The sequence below is a fragment of the Sus scrofa genome, chromosome 9, assembly GCF_000003025.6.
Source record: "Sus scrofa isolate TJ Tabasco breed Duroc chromosome 9, Sscrofa11.1, whole genome shotgun sequence".
In the NCBI taxonomy this organism is placed as follows: Eukaryota; Metazoa; Chordata; class Mammalia; order Artiodactyla; family Suidae; genus Sus; species Sus scrofa.
In genome coordinates this window covers 66,166,065-66,175,252 of record NC_010451.4, presented here as the reverse complement: position 1 = coordinate 66,175,252, position 9,188 = coordinate 66,166,065, and positions in this window count along the sequence as shown.

Below are 9,188 nucleotides of genomic sequence, written 5' to 3'. Positions count from 1 at the left end.
CACCTCCCTTCTGAGTCTGATCCTGGATCCCAGCGACTGGCACCCCAGGAGCTAATGTGCACAGACAGGTCCTGTTGGTCATTTTTGCCTTTAGAGCTCTTGACAACAGTAGTCCTGGCAGGGCTCTCCCTTCCCCCTGTCCAGTGGGATTTGTCACCTACCTTTAGGGAGGAAGCTCCCACCTAGTTGACCCCACCTTTCCAGGGCCTGGAGGAAGCTTCACTTCTAGCCATCACTCCCACTTCCTACCTCGACAAGTAATTCAGTTTGTCCTTTTGCAAAATAAGCCCCACAGACCAAGTGCTAATCATCCAAGAAGCCTTACCGACTAGCTACTGCCAGCCCAGCTTTCATTTTAGAGAAGGGGAAACTGAGGCCCAGAAAGGGTATTGGACTGGCCCAAAGCCCCATGAGGAGTTAGTGGCAAGCCATGATTAGGACCGAGGCCAATGGCCACGCCACCCCCGTCATCGGACTTCAGGGATCAAAGGAAAACTGAGATGGGATGAAATAGCCCATCCAAGCCCCTCCCAGCCCTGCTTCCTCCTGAAGGCTGTGAGGAGAGGAGATGGTGCCATGGATCTGATGGGCATCAAATCGGGGAGCTCCATGGTCGCTGGTCGCCAATGAGTGTGGCCTCTGCAGACTGGGGGCCCTGGCAGGGATCTCTTGAGGAGGCGTGGTCCGCTGTGTGGATGGGTTTCTGCTGAACCCTTTCTGACGATTGCTCGGAAGTGACTGCCTTTCTTCAAGTCATAGGCTTTGAGCCTGGCATCTTTCCCTAGGGAGAACAAGTTGTTGAGAGTAGGAAAAATTCCTTTCTGGAAGACATGGGCCTGAGGTTTGCCCTCCAACATCAGCCTGTATCCACAAGCTCTCGCAACTCCACGGGGCTTGGACTCGGGAGCAGGAAGGAAGACACTGAGCCTGTTAGGAGAGTGACTTGGTAGTCGGCAGGGGTACCTCACAAAGGGCTCCCAACTCTTTATCTCTTTTCTCTGCCAGGTCATACAGATTTCCCAGGGATGCTAATAAAACTGCCGAGCATTGAAGGGGTGCAAAGAGTGGTTGGGCTGAGCCTCTAGGATTTCGAGAGAGGAAGCAACCTGCCTGGCTCCATAATCCACATATGTGATCAGAACACTAGGGCACAGGGAGGAGGCCACGCAGAGGTCGGGAAGGAGCTGTGGTGAGGAATTGTGTTTTACAGGATTAGAGAGAATGGGGCCAAAGGAACCAGGGAGAAGGATGGCCTCAAGAGGTTTCAACAGAGGTTCTCTGAGCATCACTCGTCTGCCAAATAACAGCTACATCTCTAGGCACAAAAGATGAGCGAAATGCAACCTCGCCTCTCAGGAAGCTCACTGTCTCATGGGGCAGGTAAATGAACAGTTCCAGGGCTGCAAGGCCAAGGTTGGAACCATGGCTGCCTGGAGGGGTTGTTCTGCTGCTTGAGCTGAGGGTAATGGGATAAGAGGCCAGCGGAGAGGAGGAAGGGTGTTTCTGCTTTTCCAGCAGGGATCACGCCATGTGTGAAGTGCAGGGGTGAGAAAATACAGCCAGATGGTTCTGTGAGGCCAGAGCTTCGAAGGGGTGGGGTTGGACGTGACTTCATAAAGTGGGAAAGTGTTGGCTTCTGACAGCTCCTCTACATACTCCATGGCTAATGAGCCAGGACCCTCTCCTGACAATACAAGGCAACCCGGAGCATCTCAGAGGAAAGAGTTATCCCCAGGTCGGTGATTTAGAATGATCCCTCTGGCAGTCAAGTGGAGGGTTGATGGTGGTGTCAAATCTTGAGATGCGAACCACAATTTCGAGGCTGAATCTGGTTTAAAAAAAAAAAAAATCATGCAGGCAGAGGCAGCAGGGAAGAGAGGAGGAGAGATAGGTAAGAGACAGGGTCATGGAACTTTGTGCCTATTTGAGTCTAGAAGATAAGGGAGCAGAAGGTGTCAGGGATGGAAACACTGGTGTGAAGGGCCAAGCTGGGAGCTTCTTAGTGATGCCCCGGTTCCCAGAACTCCTTGTGTTGGCTGTGTGCCCTCAGGCAAATGACTTCAACGTTCGGAGCCTGGTTTTGCAATCTACAAACAAAGGTATTAAAATCGATTTGTGTGGTTCTCGTGCGTATTAAAGATTACATATGCCAAGGCACATGGCTTGGCACGTAACAGGCACTGTGTAAGTAGTAGATATAATTACCATTTTTGTCCATTCAACATGTATTGAGCACCTGCTGTGTGCCAGCGTCTGTACCGGATCCTTGGGATTTAAGACTCCGTCCGTATTCTCATGCAGGTCAGCATCCAGGCGGAGAGAGAACTGTTACCTCGTGAGGCAATATGGGCTGGGGCCCCAGGAGGAATCCTTTAATGGTGCCCAAGAGAAACAAGAACAATTTCACAGAGCGGAGGTGACAGCTTAAATGATGTAGGGGCAACTACCTGCTTGGAGACTATCACATCACTGCCCACCCCCCACCCCCACCCCCAGCCGCTGACACGGGATTGCATTTCAAAATCTGAAATCTTCCGTTTTGAAGCCAATGCCTTGCTCCTTGGGGTTGAGGGATGGGGCTGGGCTGCAAATGGGTGTCTCTGTGGCATCTGTATGGCAGATGGAGCCTTGGCAGCCTTGGGAAGGGCATGAGCATAGGGGCAGGTGGAAGGGGGAACCAGGTAAGAGCGACCATGGGCGTGTGGGCAGAGCTTACTAGCTGGATAAAGAGCCTGTGTGTGTGTGTGTGTGTGTGTGTGTGTGCATGTGCCTTTGCGAGCACACTTTGGCTCATCCTAATTTTTCTGCTCCCTCTCTGCCCTTGCGAAAATTGCCTCCAAATCCTTTGGTGTCCCCTACCCTTCTCCCGTGCCAGTTTTCTTCCCTGGCATCTCTTCCCAGCCTCATAGAGGCAGCTCTACCTGGCTCATCCACTAAAGAGGGACTCGCACCCTGCTGCCCCTCCAAGCAAGACCTCAGGCTTTCAAGCCACATAGACCGTGCAACCTTGGACAGTTTTTCACAGCTCCAGTTTGTCGTGTGTAACATGGAGAAGGTAATTGTCTCTCTTTCACGAGGCTGTTGTGAGGTTTCAATGAGATGGAAACTCTGCACCCAATCAATGCTTGTTTCCTTTCTCTGCAGCCCCATAGCTGCCTCCCTGCTGAGGGTCAGCCAAGACACTCTCAGCTGGCGGTTCCTCCTGGTACCCTGGCCCCTGGGGTCTTTCCCAGGCAGGCCCTGCTGGTCCCTCCCCTCTGCTGCCTAAAGGGTCTGTGGCATTCCTGGGAGGCCCCGAGGACTCTAGCACAATGTGCTGGCAGGCCTGAGCAGCATGACCATGGGGGCCCAGGAGCACCCCCGAGCCCACTCCTCGCTCCATCCTGATCCTGTCTCTCCTCCCACTGCCAGTGACAGGCCACTGCTCTGCAGATAGGACAGGCGTCCCTGGGTGCCTGAGGGCTGAGTAGGGAAGCTGGAAACAGCTCTCCCTCACAGACTGTGTGGGCAGCACATTCGAATAGCTTCTGAAAAACCAAAGTTCAAGTTCCACCCCGCTTTCTCCTGGGAGGCGCAGCATCCAGGCAGGGAGAGTTCAGCCAGCAGAAAATCTCCTTGCCGCAATGCCACTGCCGCAGCTCCCCTCCTTTCTGCCCCACCCACAGCCACACAGGCACGGTCTCCAGAAGCAGCCCATGAACCCTTGGGAGGCCCAGAGACCTGACTCTGACACTAAGGTGCAGGAGTCGTTGCCTTTATCTGAGCCTCCGTTTTCCTCCTCTGTAAAATGGGAGTAACTTAAATGCCTGCCGCTCAGGAGGATTCAATGAGAGTGTGAATGCGAAAGTGCTTTGCAAACCATAAGAAGACGTGCATGTGTGTGAGATCAGTGTTTGGCCAAAGAGCCCTCTTTAGAATTCAAGGAGACAAGTGAAAACAAGAGAAATGAGAAACTAAGTAAGAGCAGAGAGAAGCTCTCCTCAAGGGCATGTATGTCCTTGGCAGAAAGAAGGGAGGGTGGCAGCAGAGACCTGAGCCCATGTCCCGATCCCCTGTGACCTAGTTCCTTGGGGTGTCCTAGTCAGGTGGGAAAGCAGGATGTGACTGGACTCAGCCGATTCCTGCTCCTCCTCTGCATAAACCCAGGCTGTTGTTTTCCAGTGATTTGTGGAGAATGGGGATAAGTAGGAGAAAAATGTCCTTTACATGGTTCCGTTGTGATTCTAGCAGAGAGCCTGGGAGTTTCCACTTTAACACTATACCAAGCCTCACACCCTCTCCTCACTGTTTGTGCCAAATGTACAGACAGGCCTGTGTGTATTTGTGCATGTAATTTTGTGTATTTGTGTACACATGTGCACACACAGACGCACACACAGGCCATGTGCAACCACTCCAGACTTGGGATGGGGCAACAGCTGCATCCCCAGAGGGTTCTAGGACAGGGTGGGCACAGAAACAGAGTCAGCCAATCACAGCCCTGTTGACCCTAGCAACCATCAAGCCAATTAGAACCCTACCCCTGTATCCAGCAGTGCCTCCCAAACATACCACACACACACACACACACACACACACACACACACACACACACACACACACACACACACACACACAGCCTTCAGGTTGCTGCATTGCCACGGCAACAAAACCACCGCACAGAGCTTAGAAAATGGTAAAGTGGCCCTTAGCATTGAGACTGGACCAGTCACTGGAGGTGAGGACACAGACCATACTGGCTGAGGTTCGGTCATTAAGCAGGATCCCCATGCAGAATGGGGGAGGAGAGAAAGCTGGTTCACCTGGGCTTTCTGAGTCCTTTTTTTAGTTGTGGGCCTCAATTTGCTCATCTATAGATGGGCTCAAAGCATCCTACTTACATTCTAGTATGTCTTAAGAGAATGTAGTTACTTTTCAACGAAAATTAATAAGGATGGGGATTTCCCAGGTGGCACAGCAGGTTAAGGATCCAGTGTTGTCACTACATTGGCTCCACTCACTGCTGGGGTGCAGGTTCGATCCCTAGCCCAGGAACTTCCACTTGCTGCAGGCATGGCTAACAACACTAAATAATGAATTAATTAAGGAAACTATTGATTTTTCTTTTCAGAAAACCTGAAGAATTTGGAGACTTGTGGGTAGAAAAGAGAGTTGATTGGTCCTTAGAAAGACCTAAAATCGAACCCTAAATTCCAGCTCATGAGTTCATTGTAGAGTTGGAACTCAGCTCAACTCGAAAACATTTACTTGGTATCTACCATTTGCCAGGTGCAGATGCCAATTGTGCCTGTGACCAGGTGGACTTTGAGGGGCCTGCAGAGCACCCTGGTGGAGATGTCTGGAAATGTCAGGAGACCCGCTGGGTGGGTCTGGAGGCAGGTTGCAGTGGGGATGGCAGACTGCCTTAGGGAGATGCTGCTCAGGTCCAATGAGAAAGCTGAGGCTGGACCCTGTGTGCCCCACTGCTAACCTGGCTTCTCGGATCCATACCTCAGAATCCTCCCTTCAGTTTACGCCAGAGTAAACATTTTTATTATTTAATTAATTAATTTATTTATTTATTTTGCTTTTAAGAGCCACACCTGTGGCATATGGAAGTTTCCAGGCTAGGGGTGGAATCGGAGCTGCAGCTGCCAGCCTACACCACAACCACAGCAATGCCAGATCCAAGCCACATCTGCCACCTACACCACAGCTTACGGCAACACCAGATCCTTAACCCACTGAGCAAGGCCAGGGATGGAACCCACATCTTCGTGGACACTAGTCGAGTTCTTAACACACTGAGCCACAATGGGAATGCCCCAGAGCTATATTAATTAAAAATAAGGAGTTCCCGTCATGGCGCAGTGGTTAACAAATCCGCCCAGGAACCAAGAGGTTTCAGGTTTGATCCCTGGCCTTGCTCAGTGGGTTAACGATCCGGTGTTGCCATGAGCTGTGGTGTAGGTCGCAAACACAGCTCAGATCCCGAGTTGCTGTGGTTCTGGCGTAGGCCGGTGGCTACAGCTCTGAGCCTGGGAACCTCCGTATGCTGTGGGAGCGGCCCAAGAAATGGCAAAAAAAAGACAAAAAAAAAAAAAAAAAAGCGCAGATTTCGCAGCATGGCGCAGCAGAAAGCAAGCAATCGGACTAGGAAGCTGTAGCTCCAATTAGACCCCTAGCCTGGGTACCTCCACATGCCATGGGTGCAGCCCTAAAAGGCAAAATAAAATAAAAATGAAAAGCTGATAATAGACTTCAGTCACATTTGATAGCTCCCCAAGAGTGGGCTTTGAGTCCCCAAGACCTTCAGAATCTGACAAAAGCTGAGGAACTCCCTTCCTAGAATCAAACACATACGCACCATATATTTCATTCGTTTTGGGGAGCTCTGGGCCTCTTTAAGCTCATGCATAGACTCACTTGATGGTATATGAGGCCCCTTGTGACTTGGCCTCTGCTTCCCTCATTGGTATATGCTTGGCCCCTTCAAAAAGTTCATGCTTCTCTTGCACACCTGCTGTGTTTCTCTGCTCCATGACTTTGCATATGTTGCTCCCACCAACCAGAGAGACTTCCTTCTTCACCTGGTACCTAGTCAACTCCTATTCATTCTTCAAAGGCCTCCTCAGGAGTTACCACCTCCTTGGCGGGACCCTCGATGCTGTCCAGACAGGATTAATCACTCTGCAGTCTGAAGCACACCTCTTGCAAAGTCCCTCCTAACACACAGGGGCTCTGACTCTGTCTTCTTTACTGGGCTGTGAGCTTCCTGACGCCAGAGACCACATCTTTTGTTTTTTTCTTTTTAGGGCCGCACCTGCAGCTTATGGAGGTTCCCAGACTAGGGGCTGAATCTAAGCTGTAGCTGCCGGCCTACACTACGTCCACAGCAACACGAGATCTGAGCTGAGTCTGCAACCTGCACCACAGCTCATGGCAATGCTGGATCCTTAACCTCACTGAGCAGGGCCAGGGATCGAACCCAAGTCCTCATGGATGCTAGTCGGGTTCACTAACCACTGAGCCATGATAGGAACTCCCAGAGACCACATCTTTAGCCTCTGTATTCCCAGTACCTGGCATATAATAGGTCTGGAGAACCAAAACGGTGGAACTGAATTGGCAGAGGAAATGGAGCCATCAAAGGAGGTGGAGAATGAGCCAGGAACCAGGAGCAGAGAGAGCATCAAAAAGGAAAGAGGCATCAGGAGGAGCCAGGAGGTCAAGGTGGTTAAGGACTGAAGGCATCACTGAGTTTGGCAACTGGAAAGCCAGCGGTCTCAGTTTTCCTGAGACTCTTCTAGCTCTAGAATGAAAAGTCCCGGGCGGGAAGTTCCCTTATGGCTTCGAGGGTTAAGGATCTGGCGTTGCTGTGGCTGTGTGGAACTGCCGCACAGGCTCGATCCCTTGCTGGGGAGGTTCCACGTGCCGCAGGTGCAAACAAACAAACAAACAAAAAACGATAACAAGCAAAAAAATGAAAAGTCCTGGGCAAATGGAGATGGTTGGTCCCCCACCATTGGTGAGCTTGACAAAGGCAGCTCCAGGGTGGAGGTGGGCAGGAGCCTGATGTGGGGGACTGAGGGGTGCCTGGAAGGTGGTGGAGGGAGCTGGGGTACCGCTGAGCTGTTAGGTGGTGCTGGGAGGGGAGAGCAGGCAGGAGCTCTCTTGGCCACACCACTCAGCAGAGAAAGCAAACAAAGCTGGCATCAGGACCACCATGGGCATCTGGCTGCCTTCTTCCTAAAGGGCTCCAAGCCTGCCACCTCCGTCACCCAACAGGTCCTCCCACCACCCCAATCCCCGCAGCATCAGTGGCCTCCCATCCTCAGTGTCTGTCTGTGTATTTTGTCCAGTGATCACAGTGGATCCTGCCTGGACTGGTTGGGCTCTTCGCTCCTTTTGAGTTATTATTCCAAAGCCTTCTTTGGAGTTCCCTAGTGGCTCAGTGGGTTAAATGGCTGGTGTGGCTCTGGTTCACTGCTATGGCACTGGTTCGATCCCTGGTCCAGGGTACAGCCAAAATAAATACATAAATACATAAATAAAAGTCTTCTTTGAATTTGTGTATATTGCCCAACTAATTAGATCCTGAGCTTCTTCTTTTTTTTTTTTTTTTTTTTTGTCTTTTTGTCTTTTTACCATTTCTTGGGCCGCTCCTGTGGCATATGGAGATTCCCAGGCTAGGGGTCGATCGGAGCTGTAGCCACTGGCCTATGCCAGAGCCACAGCAACGTGGGATCCGAGCCGCATCTGCCACCTACACCACAGCTCATGCCAACACCAGATCCTTAACCCACTGAGCAAGGCCAGAGATCGAACCCGAAACCTCATGGTTCCTAGTCGGATTTGTTAACCACTGCACCACAATGGGAACTCCATGAGCTTCTCGAAGGTAGGGATTTGTCCTCCTTCTCTTCCTCCCTCGCCTCCCCCTTTCCTTCCTTCGATAAACATGAATGAAGTGCTATCTATCCAATGGCCACAATGCTGGGGACAGTTCCAGCCCTCAGGTATCTCGTAGCCTGGGTTCAGGTCTCCTGAAGGTGGGGAATTTTATACCCTGGAGCAGTGGAGGGCTTCAGTGAGTCTATGAAAACTCATTGTTATATGCTGATATTGACTTCTGCGTGTGTGGGGGGTGGGGTGCGGGGAGAGACAGAGACAGAGACAGAGGTTCTAAAGATAGAGACTCTACAAATGGACATATTCAAGTGGAGTCAATCTGGATTCAAGTCTTATCTGTTTGACACAGCAAAGTATTTTCCACTCTGTACCTCAATTTCCTAATCTGTGAAGTGGGGATAATATAGCACCCTTCTCATAGGGTCAGAGTGAGGGTTCAATGGGAAATGTATGTAAATAACTTAGCACAGTGCTTGGAACATACTAAGAGGACAGTTAGTGTTAGCTCTTATTCTTTTTTTTTTTTTTTTTTTTTTTTGTCTTTTCTAGGGCCACACCCACGGCATATGGAGGTTCCCAGGCTAGGGGTCTAATCGGAGCTGTAGCTGCCAGCCTACACCACAGCCACAGTAGGATCTGAGCCTCATCTATGACCTACACCACAGTTCATGGCAATGCCGGATCCTTAACCACCGAGCAAGGCCAGGGATCGAACCCCCGCATCCTCATGGATTCTAGTCGGGTTCGTTAACCACTGAGCCATGACGGGAACTCCTTGGCTCTTATTCTTTTGGAGA